We start from the raw sequence: 21,418 nt of genomic DNA on the forward strand, positions 1-21,418 counted from the left end.
GCCGTCTGGGGCTTGGACCCCTCAGGGTCTGTGGTCTCAGCCACCTCTCGCCTTTACCCTCCTCTCTCACTAGCATATTCAGCCTCACCTCAGCATTGAAATTTGCCAAAGGGACTTCCCTGGTGGTCCAGTGGTTAAGACTCCACGCTTCCAACGCAGGGACCGCAGGTTTGATCCCTGGTTGGGGAACTAAGATCCCGCATGCTGCGTGGCCAAAAAAAAAATTTTTTTTTTTTTGTCAAAGATTGGGAATTCCCTAGCGGTCCAGTGGTTAGGACTCCTCACTCTCACTGCTGAGGGGCTTGGTTTCAATCTCTGGTCAGGGAACTAAAATCTCGCAAGCCTCGCAGCGCAGCCAAATAAATAAATAAATAAATTTGCCAAAGGTAGTCCCAGCTTACCAACCGACCAAACAACCAATCTAAAACCCAAATTCTCAAAGGCCTCCTTCCACCTTGGCTCTCCCTTCTGCTTCCTTCTTCTTTTCTGTTCTTCTTTTTTAAAATTTTTAAATTTTTTCCTTTTTTTTTGTATTTTTTATTCTTTTTTTCTGCTTCCTTCTTTTTTTTGGGCAGAAAACATAACTTTATTAATGATAATGTTGCTTAAGCTAAAAAGAAAACTATCTGAAAATATTTTACCAAATAATCATATAATTTTCCTTTTTAGTTGGTTGTGGGTAAAATTTTATAACTAACATTATAACACAAAGCACCCTTGTTGCTAGTTTGCCTTGTTTTACAACAATTTTATGCTAATTTATATATTGATACAATACTAATAACTAATAAAATATAATAAGTATTATGGCAAGATTATTGATTCTGAAATACTAGAAAGCTTCATATGATGAAATATCTTAGGTATTATCACTGAATTTTTAAAAACAGGAAAATATTGCTTTTAAACTTTTAAAATCATGTTTATTTAGCTTATTTTAAAAATATATACATTCTAAAAATATATCATACCAAGAGTATCCGATAAGGACTTTTTTTACCTTCCAGTTCTGCCTACATTCCCAAAACGCATCCCTGACAACAATGATATCACTGGGCATAGGGGTAGGGGGTTGGGGGCAGCCTCTGAGACAGTCACTGAGGAGGGGCCACACCTCAGTGCGAGTCAAGTTACGGTTAGAACTTAGTCATAGAATAATATGTCTACCACAGGCATCTTTCCTTACATTTAAATTATTCTTCCATTTTTTCCCTAAAGCCTTTCTTTCCTCTATCTCTAGTTCCCGTATAAGCCCTCATCCTAAACACTCATTTATTTTGCTTTTTTTTCTCTCTTTTGTTCCACTGGTGTAACATAAGAGATTATGTTCCATAAACTATCTTCTGGAGAAGAAAAATCAAAACATGATCAAAGATAAGAATTTACCAAGTTTAAATTTTAGGACTCTAAAAACCTAAGTGGTTTAATCATCGGTTGCCCAAAAGCATTCTTTGTTTCTTTTCCAAGATGATGATGATTCTTCATACATTTCCTTTTTCCATATGGGCACCTTGGCTTTTAAAGTTATCACAGCTTCGAGGGATGCAGCCCTATGGGCTGAGGACACAGCAATGATAATGCTTGCTTCTGACGCTGGAACTAAGCCAAGTCGATGGAACACTGCTATGTGTTTGGCCAGTTCTGCCTAATGACACTACAAATTTTTCTGACTTCATTTTCTGCCATTGGTAGATATGCTTCATACTCTAAGCTAATGACTTTCTTCCCTTCGAAGTTATTCCTTGTAGTTCCTACAAATAGGGATATTGCACCACAGAGTGGAGAAATCACCAGCTGTGAGACTTCATCTACTGAAAGTTTCTCAGATGTGAATTTTATTATATCTTTAGATTTCTCTTCAACTTCATCTGTACCTTTCCCAGGTGGCTCAAAAGCACTATCCTCCACTAATGGGGGGATAATGACAATTTCATCTCCTGATTGAAGCAGGAGGAACTGATCTCCAAACTTGACATATTCTTGACGAACAGCAAATATCACCTGATTTCTGACGTCAGCCAGTCCAGGATGGCGCGTTTCTATCTCATTCCACAGCTGCAATGCTTTTATTTCTTGTGGCACAGAAATTGTCTCTGAGCGAATTCCTGTTATTTCAGCACTTTTTGCAAAATACAACACTTCCACCTGTGACTCAGAGCAAATCATTCTCTACGAAATAATCAGAGGTCTGCAAATAATCAAGGGTTCGCAAAAGCACAGACGGAGCACATTTCATCAAAGAATTCTTAGTTAAGTGCATTTCTTTTTAAATTGAAAACTTGTCTTCTTAGAAACGAACAATCTGAGAAGCAAGGGCAAAGATCGCGGGTGCCTTTAGAAACCAGCTCGTCTTCCAGGCTGTCACCTGGCACCGTGGCACCATCCCGCCAGGGAACCCCAGCCCGGTATCCCAGCGCGGAAGCCTAGGCGCCAGGTCAACGCAGCGTGCAGGCTGCTTCCTTCATCTTGAAAGAGAGGTCTACACTGGCTGACCCATTTTACTAGCTCCCAGCCTTTCCTCAACTCATCTGCTGAGTTCCTGCTTTCCCTGCTGCAGCCTCCTCACCATCCAGCAGAGCAATGGAGGAACGGCCCCTGCCAAGGTCATGGATGTCTCTGGACGGATAAATCCAGGGGACATGTCTCGGTGCTCCTTTCCTCATCCACTCTGTAACTTCCCCACTGCGGTCCATCCCCTGGCTATCTCACATTTTCTGTGACAGCCCTTCTGCGTCTCCTCTTACTCAGGGGCCCTCAGGTGTAGGTGCCCGTCAGGGTCTCATCTCCGCTCCCTCCTCTTCTCCATCCTCAGAGCACACTCTCTCCTTGAGCAATCTTTTCAGACCCATGGCTTCCACCACCATCTCTAGGCTGAGAACATTTAGGAGGAAGCAACATGTTGAAGAATGCAAAATAAGCATGTATGAACTGAGGCTACCACGTGAAGGAAGATAGTTGAGGGAGAAAGGAAAAACACCAGGTCCTTCCCCTATGACTGTGGGCAAATGAGCACACCACCCCAAGTCTTGGATTTCTCATTCACAGAACTGGGATAAGAATAGCACCTACTTCATAGGGTTGTTATGAGGCTTAAGTGGGATAATTCTAGAACAAGCACCCAGTGCCCGTACTTGTCAACATTATGACTCTGTTATTTGCAGGGGTAGAGAAGCAATGGAGAGAAGTGAGGTTAAACTGAGAAATGGTAGTTTGGATCCAGGTTTTGAAACATAGGAGGGCAGTGGACCGATGGGGTATATTTGCCAAGGGCATTCCTAGCCCAACAACGCAGATGCCATAGGGCTGAGAGCCCAGGAGCCGGCAGCTCCTTCTCAGGCCTTCTGCTCTCCTTCTGGCCATCTGGCTGACCTTGTAAGCACCTGACGTGGGTTCAGCAGGTGGCCGGCCACGATGCCCTACGTGCATGTCCCAGGCATTCCTGAGACAGTCTGCCCTGAAGTTGGGGGAGGTGCTGATGGGTCAGAATGATAAACAGTTTAGAGCCGGGGAAGTAAAAGGTCACCTTTTGGGCTGTGTCCTGGGGGAAAGGACACTGTTACCAGGGGAACGAGTACTGGTCCTTAAGAAGTACATTGAACCTGCCCTTAGCACTTGTCCAGTTGCCAGGTCCTGAACTTAAACACGAATGCTATTTGTCCAAGATACAGGATCCAAATGAGGACCCGTGGGCTAATTCAGCGGTGGCTGCAGCCAGCTTATACAGGCTCATGAGAACCAATCGTTAAACTTTCAGGAATTTTGTCAGCCAGTTATTAAACATAGCCACTATTAAAAATTAAGTTATGTAAACTTACAATTAAATAAAACATATTAAAAGACTCAAAACTCATCACTTCCTTTTTACTGTAGTATTTCTTCTCTTGAGGATATTTACAGTTATTGTATCTACCTGGTAAAAATACTATAAAATGGAAATACTATGCAACTGTGTTAAGTGATATTATGTTGGTAGTTAGACATTGGCCATGGTGGAAGTATCTACACCACAGAAATGCTACAAATCAACACACACACACACACACACACACCCTGGTTGTTAAAAACATTTACCAGCACCTCCCTGCATAAACTGATGTCTGAATTTTTTTTTATTTTTTGGCCACGTGGCTTGTGGGATCCCAGTTCCCAGACCAGGGATTGAAGCCGGGCCACGGCAGTGAAAGCTCGGAATCCTAACCACTAGGCCACCAGGGAACTCCCACTGAAATTTTGTCTTCAGCCACTTCTTTTTTTTTTGGCTGCGTTTGGTCTTCTCTCTAGTTGAGGAGAGTGGGTGCTACTCTCCGTTGCAGTGCACGTGCTTCTCACTGCAGTGGCTTCTCTTGTTGCGGAGCACGGGCTCTAGGCACGCGGGCTCAGTAGTCCTGGCACACGGGCCCTAGAGTGCGTGGGCTTCAGTAGTTGCAGCGCGTGGGCTTCAGTAGTTGCAGCACGTGGGCTTCAGTAGTTGTGGCACGTGGGCTCAGTAGTTGTGGTGCACGGGCTCAGCTGCTCCGCGGCATGTGGGATCCTCGGGAACCAGGGATCGAACTCGTGTCCCCTGCATTGGCAGGCGGATTCTCAACCACTTCGCCACCAGGGAAGTCCCTAGCCACTTCTTATGAGTTTCGGCAGTCTCCATCTGCTCCACATAAACAGGGCCCGAGTCCCACTCTAGCCTTTTGAGTTTCCCCACTCTAGTTTTGGACAGAGCTCCCAAATCTCACTGGTCTATACCCCACCAAGGGTGTGAATAACGGTGGCCATTACTGATCACTTAAAACTTGTCTCATCCTCCCTCAGCTCACCCTCACAACATCACCATGAGGTTGGTATTAAACTTTTACTCTACTAATTACAGATGATAAAGTGAGCCACAGAGAAAGTAAGCAACTCTCTCCCAAAGCAACCAGGAAAAACAAGGCGGAATCCTCTCATAACCACTACAAATAAAGAATAATCTGATAATCTGATAAAGAAATGTGATTAAGTGGTTCAATTGCCACTTCTTCATGGCACCAACCCTGACTTTAGTTTTCAACTACCAAAGGGCATCCATTTTGATGTCATTTTATTTTTCTTAGTCACATCCAATAAAACTGTGGACTCACAGGATGTGGCCTATCCCAGGTCTTTAGGAGACTTTAATGAATAAATAAGACTGTTCTAGAGTTAATTGATCCACTGTTTCAGTTGATATAGTGCTTCTAAATCAATTATTAATTAGGAATTGAGTTTCAACTATGAAACCAACTCAGTTCAAAACCTGGGCACCTCCCATGAAAGCTAAAGCTCAGAGTCTTTAAATAACTTGTAGTTACACAGCTTGTAAGAGATGAAGACAAGATATTAACCAGGCCTGTCTGATTCCAGAGCCCCTGCTCCAGGGAGAGGCATATGATGAGTATGTTAAAAACAAAATTCAACTGAGTAAATTTGAAGATTTGTCTTTATTCAACGATTCATGACTTGGGCAGCCTCCCATCTGGCCAACAAAGGAGCTAGCTCCGAGGAGCTGTACAAAGGGAAGACTTTTACAGGCAGAAGGAGGCGGGGCAAGGAAGTTATTCTAGCTAACAGTGGATTGTTTCAGGCAAGGTCACCTTCCTTTCGGGGAAGACTGGGGCTGAAACCATGCACCTCAGGCTGGGACTTGAACCCGGCCAAAACCCTGATTGAAACTTGAACCCAAACGGCTGGGACTCAAACGCAGCCAAAACCCACAGTCTTCCAACTGAGATCACACACCTGGTTTCAGGACTTAATGAAGCTCAGTTTCTTGATGTCTCATCATAGAAAGAATTCAGTGAGAGACAAAGTGATCAGTAAGGAGTGGATTTATTTAGAGAGAAACACACTTCACAGACAGAGTGTGGGCCATCTCAGAAGGTGAGAAAGGCACCAGGGTATGGGGGTTGTCAGTTTTTATTGGAGTGGGTAATTTCATAAGCTAATGAGTGGGAGGAGTATTCCAGCTATTTTAGGAAAGGGCCAGGATTTCCAGGAATTGGGCCACTGCCCACTTTTTGATCCTTATAGTCGGTCTTGGAACTGTCATGGCACCTGTGGGTGTGTCATTTAGCTTGCTGATGGGAGCTTGCTGATACAGAGGCTCAAGTTCTAGTGGAGGGACTTGCCTGGTGGTACAGTGGTTAAGAATCCACCTGCCAAAGCAGGGGACATGGGTTTGAGCCCTGGTACGGGAAGATCCCACATGTCGCAGAGCAACTAAGCCTGTGCGCCACAGCTACTGAGGCTGCGCTCTAGAGCCCGTGAGCCACAACTACTGAGCCCATGTGCCACAACTATTGAAGCCCGCACGCCAAGAGCCTGTGTTCCTCAATAAGAGAAGCCACCACAGTGAGAAGACTGCACACCACAACGAAGGGTAGCCCCTGCCCACCCCAACTAGAGAAAGCCCTCATGCATCAACAAAGACCCAACACAGCCAAAAATTAATTAATTAATAAATTTTAAAAAAAAGGTCTAGTGGAAAAAGTCAACTTATCCGCCATCTTGGATCCATTTGGTTCTAATCAGTTTATGTCATGTCCTCAGCCTGTGTCATTCTTTCAAACCTTGTGCCCTGCCTCCTTCCCTCCTGTTTCAGGTCCTTCAGGCAGATTACCTCACTAGTGCTGACCAGGTAGCTCCACATTGACTGACTAAAGATCACATTCCTGGGAGAGGCTGAAACTGCCAATATTTATTTATTTATTTAAAGTACAGTTGATTTACAATGTTGTGTTATAGGTTAGGTATTAAGTCTTGATTTGCTGATGTGGGGTTTAGCACAAGTGAATCTAAAACAGAAGAGAAGGGGACAGGGCACAACCTTTAAAAGAATGACATAGCCAAAGACATGATGAAAACTGGTTAGAACTAACTAGATCCAAGACAGCAGAAGATTTGACTTCCAGTAGACCTTGAACCTCATTATATGCTCACTGTAATACATTAGATAAATAACACACCCACCACCACCATGACAGGTCAGAGCTAACCATAAAAGGCCAAAAAGTGGGCGGTGGCCCAATTCCTGGAAATCCCCACCCTTTCCCCCAGCCCCCCGAAATAGTTGGAATAATCCTCCCACTCATTAGCCTATGAAATTACCCACGCCATATTTTGGGGCCTCTCACCTTCTGAGATGGCCCACACTCTGTCTGTGGAGTGTGTTTCTCCCTAAATAAATCCACTTCTTATGTATCACTTTGTCTCTCACTGAATTCTTTCTGCCATAAGACATCAAGAAACTGAGCTTCATTAAGTCCTGAGACCAGGTGTGTGATCTCAATTAAAAGACGGTGGGTTTAAGTCCCCGTCTGAGTTGCACGGTTTCAAATCCATTTGGGGCCTGTTGTCTCCTTTTTCTTTTTTTCTTCATTTATTTTGGCTGCGCTGGGTCTTAGTTGAGGCACGCGTGCTTCTTAGTTGCAGCATGGGAACTCTTAGTTGCAGCATGCATGCGGGATCTAGTTCCCCGACCAGGGATCGAATCCCGGCCCCCTGCACTGGGAGCTCGGAGTCTTACCCACTGGACCACCAGGGAAGTTCCTGCTGTCTCTTTATAGACAACTATTAGGCAGCTATTTAAAAAAGTCTTGTAGAAGAACATTTAATGGTAGAGAAAAATGCCTGTTACGTATTAAATTAAAAATGGAGGTTAAAAAATAACTGAATTTTATCAATTCTTGGATACATACTATTTCACATTTTAACATATCTGAAATAGGGTGCATCAAAAATCAATTTCAGGACTTCCCTGGTGGTGCAGTGGTTGGGAATCCACCTGCCAATGCAGGGGACACGGGTTTGATCCCTGGTCTGGGAAGATCCACATGCCATGGAGCAACTAAGCCTGTGTGCCACAACTACTGAGCCCGCACGCCACAACTACTGAAGCCATGCACCCTAGAGCCTGTGCTCTGCAACAAGAGAAGCCACCGCAATGAGAAGCCTGCACACTGCAACAAAGAGTAGCCCCCGCTCACCACAACTAGAGAAAGCCCGCATGCAGCAACGAAGACCCAACACAGCCAAAAGTAAAAAAAAAAAAAAAAATTTTAAATCAACTTCAGGAGAATTATAGATATCAAAGTGAAAGGTAGGGGGCTCCCAATGCAGCGGGCCCGGGTTCACTCCCTGGTCAGGGAACTAGATCCCACATGCATGCCACAATTATGAGTTCAAATGCCACAACTAAGGAGCCCATCTGCCGCAACTAAGACCCAGTGCAACCAAATAAATAAATAAATCTTTTTAAAAAAGTGAAAGATAAAACAATAAAACTTCTAGAAGATACTGTAGGGTTAAGAAAAGATTTATCAAACAGGAAATAAGACATAAACATAAAAGGTCAATAAGTTGGACTACATTAAAATTAAGAATTTCTGTGCATCAAAATACATTTTAAATGAATGAGAAGGCAAGCCACTGAGTGGGAAAAAAAAAAAAACTTTTGAGATACATATATCCAAAAAGGGGACTCATATCCAAATGTATATTGAACTCCTACAAATCACAAACTGGCAGACAATCCAATGGAAAAAATAAGCAAAAAACTTGAAGCAGGAACTTCAGAAAAGAGAATATTAAAATGGGCAATAAGTATACGAAAAGGAGCTCAATTTCTTTAGTCTCCAGGGAAATGCTATTTATCAGTTTAATGCACTGACCAATTGCGCCCCAGAGACCATGGGAAAGGCAATTTAAAACCACCATGAGAACCACTATACACCCACAAGAATGACTAAAACGGAAAAGAATGACAATGCCAACTGTTAGCAAAGATGTAGAGAAACTGAAGCTCTCATACATTGCTGGAAGAATATAGACACTCAGAAAATTGTTTGCCAGTGTCTGTTAAAGCTGAATGCTTAAGTATGTAGCCTATGACCAAGTAATTCACTCCTAAGTATCATCCAACAGAATTTCATACATATGTGCAGCAAAAGACAAGTATCAGAACCTTCATAGAAGCATCGTTAATAATAACCCCAAACTGGAAACAACCCAAATGTCCATCAATAGTAGAATGAATACATAAATTGTGGCATATTCATAACAGTTTTATATTGCAGAAGAATTAATAAATTACAGCTACATGCAAAAACATAGATTTTTTTTAATTAAAAAAATATGTATGTTTATTTTTAGTTAACTAATTTATTTATTTGGCTGCATCGGGTCTTAGTTGCAGCACGCAGGATCTTTTTTGCAGCGCACGGGCTTCTCTCTAGTTGTGGTGCATGGGCTCCAGAGTGCGTGGGCTCAGTAGTTGCGGCACTCGGGCTCTCTAGTTGTGGTGCGCAGGCTCTAGAGTGCGCGGGCTTAGTTGCCCCGCAGCATGTGGGATCTTAGTTCCCTGATCAGTGATTGAACCCACGTCCCCTGCATTGGAAGGAGGATTCTTAACCACTGGACCACCAGGGAAGTCCCTGGATTAATTTTATTTTTATTTTTATTTTTGCAAATTTTATTTTTAAAAAATATATTTATTTTATTTATTTATTTTTGGCTGCATTGGGTCTTCGTTGCTGCACATGGCCTTTCTCTAGCTGCAGTGAGCGGGGGCTACTCTCCGTTGTGGTGCACGGGCTTCTCATTGAGGTGGCTTCTCTTTGCTGGGAAGCACAGGCTCTAGGCGTGCAGGCTTCAGTAATTGTGGCACACAGGCTCAGTAGTTGTGGCTCTCAGGCTCTAGAGCGTAGGCTCAGTATTGGTGGCGCATGGGCTTAGCTGCTCCGCAGCATGTGGGATCTTCCTGGACCAGGGCTCGAACCCATGTCCCCTGCATTGGCAGGCGGATTCTTAGCCACTGCACCACCAGGGAAGTCCCTGGATGAATTTTAGAAATGCAATGTTGAGAAGAAGTAAGACACGACAGAGTACATACTATATGATTCCATTTACAGGAAAACAAAAATAGGCAAATCAGTCTATTTTAGTAGAAGTTAAGATAGCAAAGGGAAGTTGGGAAACATAGTGCCTAGGAGGTGGTTTAAGGAGGGTTTTGGGGGTCCTGGTGATGTTACATTTCCTGATCTGGGTAGTGATATGGTCAACATTCATAAGTTGTACACTAGGGGCTACAGCCCGCGAGCCACAACTACTGAAGCCCGCCTGCCTAGAGCCCGTGCTCCGCAACAAGAGAAGCCACCACAGTGAGAAGCCCGCGCACCGCAATGAAGAGCAGCCCCCGCTCGCCACAGTTAAGAGGAAGCCCGCGCGCAGCAACGAAGACCCAACACAGCCAAAAATAAATAAATAATAAATAAATTTATATGAAAATAAGTTGTACACTAATAAATTATGTACTTTCTGTATATGCGTATGTATATATTATACTTCAGTAAAAAGCTTACAAAATGAGGATAAAATTGAACAATTTGAGACAGGGAAAGTTAATTACTCACAGATCTTTGTTGAAAGACCTATTCAATGATGCCCTTCAGTTATCAGGAAATTGAATTCAGCACATAGGAGTGGAAAGTAAGACACGTTGCTCAGCTAGGAAACAGGAAAACATGTTGATAAATCTATTTGAAAAAAAATGAGGGGGCTCAGAAGACCCAGTAGAACTAAAGTATGATGGAATAATAACATGGAAGATAGGAGAGGAGAAATTGGACAGAAGTCATCTAAGTTTCTCATATTTCTAAGAAAGATAAAGACAATGATGAATTTTAAACTCTGTATAGTCAAGTTAAGAATTTAATTTCTAAACGAGCAGAAATAGAATGTATAATTTCTAAACCAGTGAAGGGGGTAAGGGAGAGTAAAGAAGTCTGCATTGATCCAGTAGAAAACTAACAAAGGGGGGACTTCCCTGGTGGTCCAGTGGTTAAGAATCTGCCTTCCAATGCAGGGAACGCAGGTTCGATCCCTGGTCGGGGAACTAAGATCCTATATGGTGCGGGGCAACTAAGCCCGTGTGGCAACTATTGAGCCCGTGCACCACAATGAAAGATTCCACATGCCGCAACGAAGATCCTGCACGCTGCAACAAAGACCTGATGCAGCCAAATAAAAAATAAATAAATAAATATTGAAAAAAAAAAAAAAAAGAAAGCTAATGAGACATGACAACCAAATGCTATGCCTGAGCCTTGATTCTAGATCCCGGACCCCATTCCCCTAATTTTTTTTTTTTTTAAATTCCTGGCTTTCTTTTTTTTTTTTTAATTTTATTTATTTTTGGCTGCATTGGGTCTTTGTTGCTGTGCGCGGGCTTCCTCTAGTTGCAGCGAGCCTCCCACAACTAGAGAAAGCCTGGGCTTCTTATTGCAGTGGCTTCTTGTTGTGAAGCATGGGCTCTAGGGCACACGGGCTTCAGTAGTTGTGGCACGTGGGCTCAGTAGTTGTGGCTCGCGGGCTCTAGAGCGCAGGCTCAGTAGTTATGCCGCACGGGCTTAGTTGCCCCACAGCATGTGAGATCTTCCCGGACCAGGGCTCAAACCCATGTCCCCTGCATTAGCAGGCGGATTCTTAACCACTGTGCCACCAGGGAAATCCCCCCTTCCCAAATTTAAAGGAATTATTGGGACATATTGGGACAATTTAATACAGACTATACATTATATAGCATTATTGTATAAATGTTAGATTTCTTGTGTGGGATAATGTGGCCCCCATTTTTGTTGAGCTCCTAGTGCTTTCCTCTAGGATAATTCTCCAACTTTTTGGCTTTAGGACCTCTTTACACTCTGAGAAGTTGCTGAGGACTCCAAAGAGCTCTTGTTTATATAGGTTATACAAAACCCTATTTACCGAATTAAAAGTTAAGACAGAAGATTTGAAACATGTTTATATATTAATTTTAAAATAACTACATTTTCCAAAATAAAAGAGTTAATGAGAAGAGTTGCTTTGTTTACATTTTTGCAACTCTCTTCATATCTGACTTACCAGAAGTAGCTGGATTCTCACATCCACTTCAGCATTTAGTCTGCTGCTCTATATTGTTTTGGTTGAGGTATATGAAGAAAATCCAGCCTCACACTGATGTGTAGTTGGAAAAAGAAAAATGAGGAATATTTTAATAGCTTTTTCAGATGTTAGGACTATTCTCTTTTTCCCCCCCATTATCAAAGACCATTTAATTTTTAAAGATCAACAATACCAAAAGCATAAAGTGGAGCAGAAGAAAATAGTTTTTTATAAGTACAATTTAATTAAAGCTGTTTACAGCTATTCTCTCCCACAGGAGTTAAGCATGAATTTTAAAAGAATAAGAGATGAGGACTTCCCTGGTGGCGCAATGGTTGAGAATCTGCCTGCCAACGCAGGGGACACGGGTTCAAGCTCGGGTCTGCGAAGATCTCACATGTCGCAGAGCAACTAAGCCCATGCACCACAACTGTTGAGCCTGCGCTCTAGAGCCCGCGAGCCACAACTACTGAAGCCCACGTGCCTAGAGCCTGCATGTCTCAACAAGAGAAGCCACTGCAATAAGCCCTCGCACCGCAAAGATGAGTAGCCCCCTCTCGCCACAACTAGAGAAAGTCCGCATGCAGCAACGAAGACCCAACGCAGCCAAAAAATAAATAAATAAATAAGTACATCATTTCATTAAAAGAAAAAAAAAGAATAAGAAATGAGAAAAACAAGTACAGGGTTAGACGAGCCAGCAGGAGTCTGTGGAACCTGAGATTTCACTGTAACAGGAAGGGGACCAGATACGAGTGGCGTTTTTTTTTTTTAATTAAGGTGTTTATTATTATTATTATTATTATTTGGCTGCGCCGCAGCATGTGGGATCTTAGTTCCCTGACCAGGGATCAAACTCAGGCCCTCGGCAGTAAGAGCATGGAGTCCTAACCACTGGACTGCCAGGGAATTCCCAAGGCATTTACTTTAGCTTGAACGGAAAGTGGCAAGTGGCATAAGCAACTGAGAATGTGCCCCTAATAGAGAGCTCTCCCCTCCCTGCACTCCTTAGTCCAAGGTACAATTTTGGGAGAAAAAAGCGTCCTGTATCTAGTTAGTTATGTTATCTACTATTACACCTCTAGTCTGTTTTCCTACACCAACCAATTCAGCATGACTGAATGTCCTACAGTTTAACTCAATTCTGACACTATCTACTTGGAGATAGCGTTAGATCCCACAGATTAAGGGCTTAGTCCCACAACACTGATGCCTATCACAAATCTGGGACAATTGTACTTCTGACTCAGTGGCTAAAATTTGGGGATTTACATGACCCCTTCCTCGGGTCCCATAATTTGCTAGAACGGCTCACAAAACTCAGGAAATGTTGGTTTACATTTACCAATTTATTATAAAGGATACATAAAGACCACAGATAAACAGCCAGACAAGGAGGTACACAGAGTGAGATCCAGAAGGGTCCTGAGCACAGGCGCTTCTGTCCCAGTGGAACTGAGATGCTCACAAAGGATTACCTATGAATAGAAGAAGGACACTCCTATCGCTCAGGAAATTCCAAGGGTTTTAGGAGCTCTGTGCCAGAAAATGGGGACAAAGACCAAAATATACTTCTCTGCCACAACTTTCTTCTAAGGCAGGCATGGCATTGACTGATACCTGGTTTAAAGTCTAAAAATCGTGTCCAGATAAAGCACACAGCAGATAAGACTCTCATTCCGGTTAAAACTGAACACGTGTCTGAACCACTGATCTTGATTGAGTTAGAGCAAATGACTATGATTTGTCCACATTTCCACAGTTGTTTCCATGTAAAAATCAGTTTTATAGTGCCTTTTATTAAAAAATATTCTTTTTTTAAATAGCTATGACTTATTTTATCATAAGGCTTTTCTTTTTTAAACATTTTATTTATTTTTATTTTTGGCTGCATTGGGTCTTCATTGCTGCGTGCGGGCTTTCTCTAATGGCGAGCGGGGGCTACTCTTCATTGCGGTGCGAGGGCTTCTCCTTGCGGTGGCTTCTCTTGCTGCAGAGCACGGACTCTAGGTGCGCGGGCTTCAGTAGTTGTGGCACGTGGGCTCAGTAGTTGTGGTTCACGGGCTCTAGAGCGCAGGCTCAGTAGTTGTGGTGCAGGGGCTTCGTTGCTCCACAGCATGTGGGATCTTCCAGGAGCAGGGCTCGAACCCGTATCCCCTGCATTGGCAGGCGGATTCTTAACCACTGCGCCACCAGGGAAGTCCGCCATTAAAGAATATTCTGATCAAATAATCTTGCAAAGGAGATAACCTAACTTTAAGCCTATAATATAAAAGCAAAGAGTAAATGATTTTCTGCTCAGTTATCATGTTTAGGATCTTTACAAGGAGTGTGCTAGGCCCCAGGGAGTACCTCTTGCTGTTCATGCCCAAAATTTCACGTCCTGTCCTTGAGAGTGGAAATGGTCAGCCGACTGGTTGTATGCAGTCCACACTGTTTCTCCCACAAACATCCACACAGCTGTCACATAGTTCTTTTCATCCAGTGTGAAGCAGTGATAAACTCCTGCAGGATGAGTTATCATGTTTCCTTTCTCCATGAAAATCTGAAGTCCTCTTTATCTCTTTCATCAAAGTATCCACTGCCATCCAAGATGTAGCAAATTTTACATCCGAGTACAAATGCTCCCAACAAAACATCTTAACCTTTTCTTCATAATTTGGAAATTTATCTTTGCATATGTTTACTATGTCCACCAAGAGTAGTCTAATTCTGGATCATTCTCATACTTGTCAGCTTCCAGTAAAGGACTCCAAGCTGGTGCAGCTGCTCCAGGAGGACTGGGCAGCTGGGCTCCAGGCCAGGGGGCCACCTCAGGTCATCTTGGGACTCCTCCATGTACCAGACCTGCACCATGGTCTGGGCCTGGGAGGGGGGCGGTGCGGTGCATCACCAGGGGCTCCCTGACCTGCATGGGCTGAGCTGGGTTGAGGCCCCAGTGGCCTTTTTTTAGGGGGGCATCCCAGCTTGGGTCACTGCCCAACCCCTGTTTCCCGGTCACTGAGACTGGGCAAGGCCTGACCCATGGTATTCACTTACAATAACAAAATGTACAAGTGATACTTTCTCAAAGGTTAATTGCAATGTGGAATCTGAAACAACACCAATATGCCTTTCCTACTCTGTTACATTCAAATGCCTCACATTCAAATCCATTCTGGAATAGGTCTCTTACCCACGCATAACTTTTTACCATCATTCATTGGTCATTTAGAAAATACTGGCTGAGTTATGCAGATCTTTCAAAAGTTGACACATTTCATTACACAATATGAAAAAAAATCACATTTGGTAGACCATTAATCTCATTAGAAACATCATGAAGAATTGGGAAGCTGGGACTTCCCTGGTGGTCCAGTGGTTAAGACTCCGTGCTCCCAATGCAGGGGGCCGGGGTTTGATCCCAGGTCAGAGAACTAGATCCCACATGCATGCCGCAACTAAGAGTCTGCATGCCGCAACTAAAGATGCCGCATACGCCAATGAAAATCCCGTGGTGCCACAACCCAGCGCAGCCAAATAAATACATAAATAAATATTAAAAAAAAAAAAAGAATTGAGAAGTTCTCAAACTGAGGGTATATACAAGGTTTCCAAAATTTTAGTTTTCCCTTGAAAGCTCCAATATAAAAAATCATTGGTAACAGATACTATAAGCTATTTCCTTGAAGTGACTGGCTCATTTCATTCATTTTTGAGAAAATATCTGCCAAATATTTGAGTCCGAACGGCTTCTATATCGGTTGTTCTTTTCAGTTGAAATGTTGTTCTGTGAAGAAAGCAGCTGCTTCAACTCACAGCTCAAATAAAGCACTCCCGTTCTTTCTCAGTGCTTTTCCAGGAGACAACCATCTTACCAGGGTCTGCAGCACAAGTGCTTTGTATGTACTTCCATTTTTATTATACAGGATATTAGAAAGATGTATACCCAAGAGTTATGATTTAATCGAATTATTAATTTTTACTGCTTTATTTAGTACATCGTATTAATAGACTTAAAAAAAAAAAAGAGAGTGCATGATGGTGAGCAATAAAATCACTACTAGTATAGTTTGGTGCCTCTGCCATGATTCAGGGTAAGGTATAAGCGGTTTTCCCCACCGTTGCTTTTGCACCATTTGGGCAAATGTTAACACAGTGAGAAAGGCAAGTGACTTCTTAGTATTACGAAAATTATTTAGATCTCGTGGTGCCCCTCCTCCTCCAGGGTCCGCGGACCACACTCTGAGAACCGTCGGTTGCTCTAGGTCGCAGCATCTTGTCCTAATCTCCACCTAACTTTACATTCATTAAGTTCTGATCTTTCGTCCTCCCGAGTCCGCAGAAACAGCCCAGCGGCCTCCTCTCGAGCACCTGGGGCGGCTGCTTCCAGCCGGAGCCAGAGCTGCGGGGGCGTGGCCAGCGCAGCACCGCAGCTGGTACCCAAGGGGCCCTCACCCCTCTTTCCCTTACCTCACTTCCTCTTCCCCTCCCCCAGCCCCTTTAACCCTTCGTTTTCCCCAAGGACGGAAAGAACGCGAGAGGAAAAGCCTCAATTTAAAAGAAGCCACCAGAGTGAATGGTGCTGGGACAGGGGACACTCTGCACAGCACATGAACGACTGTGACAGTTTGTTTAAAAAAAAAAAAAAAATCTATCTATCTACCTATCTGTATCTATATATATCTTGATTGTTCTTTATCTGGTTACAAAAGTAATAGATGCTTGTTATATAATGTTCAACCCCAAAGAATTGCATAAAGTAGAAATTGAGAGTCTCCCACTATACCCCACTCCCATACCCTCTTAGGTTTCTGTGCCTTTAATTTTTCATATATATGTATGTATGTATGCTAAGATATTTCTCTGCAACTTTCTACTTTCACTTAATATATCACAATGCATTTTTCTTTTTCTTTTTTATTTGAGTCTTAACCACGCAGAGTCTTAACCACTGGACCGCCAGGGAAGTCCCCCAATGCATTTTTCTGTATCAGCAAATATTTACCTCATTCTTAATGACAATGGACATTTAGGTCATTCCCAATTTTTCCCTATTACAAACAGTGCTGCAGTGAACACCTTGCACTTACGTGTCTGTACAATTTGGTAAGTATCTCTATGCTGTCAGTCTCTCAGAGTGGAATTTCCAGATGAAGAATTATGTGCACTTTATAATAGGATGGATGCTACTAAATTGCCCTCCAAAGAGACTGTACTACCAACACTCCATCCAGCCACAGCAACGATATTTTGAAATGATCTGTTCATATCTCCATCTTCCGGATACCCTCACTGGACTCTGGTCCTCTCAGGAATAGAATGTGCCCTCTTGTCCATCCCTGGGTCACACCTGTCATGTCATAGGAGCTCAGTAAACTGGTGTGGAGTGGATGTGAATGAACAGATAATATTAACACTATGGCCAGGCTTCTCCTATGTGTGCCAGGCACCATTCAAAGCATTTTATCTGCATGAATTTATTTAATCCTAATAACTGCTAGGAGTAGGGATTTTTATTATCTCCATTTGCAGTTGAAGAAACTGAGGCTCAGAGAAATTAAGTGACTTGCCCAGGCATGAGACAATCACGACAAAAGACTTCCACAGGACTTTCCTGGCGGTCCAGAGGTCAAGACTCTGCCCTTCCACTGTAGGGGGTGCGGGTTCCATCCCTGGTCCGGGAACTAAGATCCCTCATGCCATGCGGCCAAAAAACTTAAGACTTCCACAAACAGGGAGAAAGCTTTATACTCTGGGAATCTGTTACCAAGATGGTAATGTTGCCTCTAGTTCTTTTTAATCCCTTTCAATCATTTCCCCTTCTTCCAACTTTGGATCTCTAGTTTTATTAGGAATCTTGAGGATTAATTAACTTAAGCAACCTAAGAGAAAATTTCACAAAATTTAATAAAGTTTTATTTATTTATTTGGCCATGCATGTAGGATCTTTGTTCCCTGACCAGGGATTGAACCCGTGCCCCCTGCAGTGGAAGTGAGGAGTCCTAACCATTGGACCACCAGGGAATTCCCTAAATAGTGTTTTAAAATCTTCCAAATTTGTTTCTGGACCCCGCCTGTTACTGTCCATGGATTTATTTTACAAAGTTAAAATCAGAGTAGTAGGGCTTCCCTGGTGGCGCAGTGGTTAAGAATCTGCCTGCCAATGCAGGAGACACGGATTCGAGCCCTGGTCTGGGAAGAACCCACATGCCGCAGAGCAACTAAATCCATGCACCACAACTACTGAGGCTGTGCTCTAGAGTCTGCGAGCCACAACTACTGAGCCCACGTGCCACAACTACTGAAGCCCGCGCACCTAGAGCCCGTGCTCCGCAACAAGAGAAGCCACCGCAATGAGAAGCCCGCGCACCGCAACGAAGAGTAGTCGCCGCTCGCCACAACTAGAGAAAGCCTGCGCACAGCAACAAAGACCCAACGCCGCCAAAAGTAAATAAATAAAATAAATAAATTTATTAAAAAAAAATCAGAGTAGTAGTTTGTGTTCTTTTATTGGGGGGGGGTCTGTTTACCTTTCGTGATGATTCAAGTGTAAATGAATGCTATACCCCCCCCTTTATCCCCACCCCCAGTGCAGGCTTGAGAAGGTGAACTTGTACTTGGCCTTCAAGGATGAGTTGGGTCTGGCAATGGGGAGTGGAAAGAACCCACTTGATGGAAGGAAGGGACAGTGCAACTGCTCAGAGTCAAGGACTACTCAGGAGAATGGCTAAATTTAGGGTTCTTGTGGAGAGGGAATAGTAACTGGGCGGGGGGGGGGGTAGGTGAAGGCCATGAAATGTTATAAGCTATTCAGATTTTATTGTATCAGGCAGTGGAGAGCTACTTTACTATCTGAGCTGTGGAGTGATTGCTCAGGGCTGTGCTTCAGGTCGACAGCGCTGGAAGCATCGGGGAGGGCTGATGGGAGGGGGAGGGAGCACAGACTGACTACTGGCAGGGAAATCAGTTTAGAGATGACCATAAATAGCTCTATCAACACCTCCCCCTCAACCGTCCTCCCTCCCATCTTTTGATTTCTAATAATGGCATCACCATTCTCCCAGCCCCAGGGATGGAAGTCTGAGTCACTGTGACTCCTCCCCCATCCAGCTAGCTGCAGTTCCTGCAGATGCCATCTCTACACCGCCTCTGCACTCTTGCACCTTCTTGAGGGTCCTGCCAGGACCCCGTGTCAAGTCTCTCTGGTTCAAGAACCCTGGCCTCCCTTCCCCAGGCCTGATTCTCCACTGTCTGACATCCCCTCACTGCTGTGCCAGATGTTACCAGATGTTACTCCCTGCCTACAAACATAGCACGAAACTAATGTCCTGGTGTGTCCACCTGGGTGAAGTGCAAGGCCCTCACTCTACTCGTGTCTGCATGGTCAGCCTCCTTCCACATCTTAAAGATCCGTGAGAACACACTTGATGGATGTTCCTGCCCTGAGCTCATCAGGGTCTCCCCCATCAGAGGTGATTTTCTCTTTGCCAGATGCCTAATGTGTCATCTAAACTCCTCCTGGGACACTTTCCCCTTGTGCCTGGTTTGTGGTGATTTGTGGCTCCCAGACGGTAGAGACTGAGTGATATGCATTTCTGTGCCTCCACGGGGAACTTGCACATGATGTAGACTCAGTAACTAATTGAGGTTTGATTTAAAATATGTAAGGGGACTTCCCTGGCAGGCCAGTGGTTAAGACTCCACGCTTCCAATGCAGGGGGCATGGGTTCGATCCCTGGTCAGGGAACTAAGATCCCACATTCTGTGCGTGGCCACAAATTATAAATAAATAAATAAATAAAATCTGTAAGGGTGAGAGTTTCCAAATCTGCTGACTCCAAAGGAGGATACAGGCACCTTTCCTTTAAATATCACCTTTCTCTGAGGTGGCTTTCAGGGCCAGCAGTTATCACCACAAAAAATTCCAAAGAAGTACAATAAATAGGGGCTCTGGTTCCTATTCTTCCTCCTTAAAAGAATGATGGACTATTAGCCAGGTATATGAGTATGAACTAGAGTTCTGCTACTTCCTAGCTGTGTGACTTTGAGCAAGTGTCCTAACCCCTCTGAGCCAATGGAGCTGACACCAGCTGCCTCACCAAATAGATACTGCATGAGGAAGGCTGGCATGGAGCTGGAGCCCTGGGAGGTGGGCAGTGAGAGCAGTTTAATGGGAAGATTTTGCCTTGACTGTCCTGGGCTGCTGCTGTGCTTGCAAAGGACCCATGTGCTCCCACCCTGATCCCTCTGCAGGTGAAGGCCAGACTCTGGAACACACTGAGGCTCTAGTATTGCCTCTTGCCAGGCCTCTGACACCTTGGTCCACCATACAGAGAAACAAATGAGCCCCTGGGGGTGGAGAGCAATTTCTTTATGACCATTTCAGAAGTGGCAGTATAGGTAGTTGTCATACATAACAGAATCTGATTGTTTGGGCCAAAAGGAGCCTGGGGGAGCAGTCATCCTCCCAGTTTATAGGTATAGACACCGAGGCCCTGGTACCTGATAACACTAGGATGGCATGAAAGCCAAATACCAGAGGCTTCCATGGTCTCTGCTTGTGTTTTGTTTTTTTTTAACGTTTTGTTTTGTTTTTTGGCTGTGTTGGGTCTTCGTTGCTGCGTGCGGGCTTTCTCTAGTTGCAGCAAGTGGGGACTACTCTTCGTTGTGGTGCGTGGGCTTCTCATTGTGGTGGCTTCTCTTGTTGTGGAGCATGGGCTCTAGGCGCACGAGCTTCAGCAGTTGTGGCGTGTGCGCTCAGTAGTTGTGGCTTGCAGGCTCTAGAGCACAGGCTTAGTAGTTGTGACACATGGGCTTAGTTGCTCCGCAGCATGTGGGATCTTCCCAGACCAGGGATCGAACACGTGTCCCCTGCATTGGCAGGCGGATTCTTAACCACTGTGCCACCAGGGAAGTCCTTCTGCTTGTGTTTTGAGCAAGAGAATTGGAACAGAATGAAAGGGATAATGGGTCATTCTAGGACATGCTGGCTCAAGGTTAGGCCTTTGAATGAGGCCTCAGACTTTGGGGGTGGCCCCAGAACAGCCTCCCCTTGGGCCCAGTCTACTAGATCTCTGGGCCAAAGTAGTAGCTTTGCCTGGCTGAGACAGGGAGAAGGAAGCTTTGAAGTCAGTAATTCAAGGTCACTTTCCTGGCCCAGCTCCACCTGGCAACGTTGACTCTGAGGCAATGAAGGGGAGAGCTGGGAACACAAGGCAGAAAGAGGTGGCTAGCATTCGAGTGAGTCAGTGTAGCTGGGAAAGTGGGGGGCTGGGGTCAGATTTTTCTAAATAAAACCCAGCCCCAACTGGTGTCTCATTTCAAGAAGATGAGTGAAGAGAGAGAGAGAGAGACTTTGGTTGTTTATGGCAGAACCAATCAGTATTGTCTTTGTATGAAAGCAGGCAAAAAATGGAACCGTTTGCCTGAATACTGTCTGACAAGCATCGTTGGTTGTCGTTGAGCACAGGGTGTGTCCCAAGTCTTTAACATACGTTATTTCACC

The 21,418-nt window shown here is 44.2% G+C and overlaps 2 pseudogenes; both read right to left on the reverse strand.

Moving 5' to 3' along the window:
- Positions 1-14,898, reverse strand: part of LOC132359127 (acireductone dioxygenase-like) — a 30,377-nt pseudogene extending 15,479 nt beyond the window's left edge.
- Positions 1,358-1,976, reverse strand: LOC132359126 (molybdopterin synthase catalytic subunit-like; annotated as a pseudogene).
- Positions 14,899-21,418: the final 6,520 nt, after the last annotated feature.

The sequence above is a fragment of the Balaenoptera ricei genome, chromosome 2 (assembly GCF_028023285.1).
Source record: "Balaenoptera ricei isolate mBalRic1 chromosome 2, mBalRic1.hap2, whole genome shotgun sequence".
NCBI classification, from domain to species: Eukaryota; Metazoa; Chordata; class Mammalia; order Artiodactyla; family Balaenopteridae; genus Balaenoptera; species Balaenoptera ricei.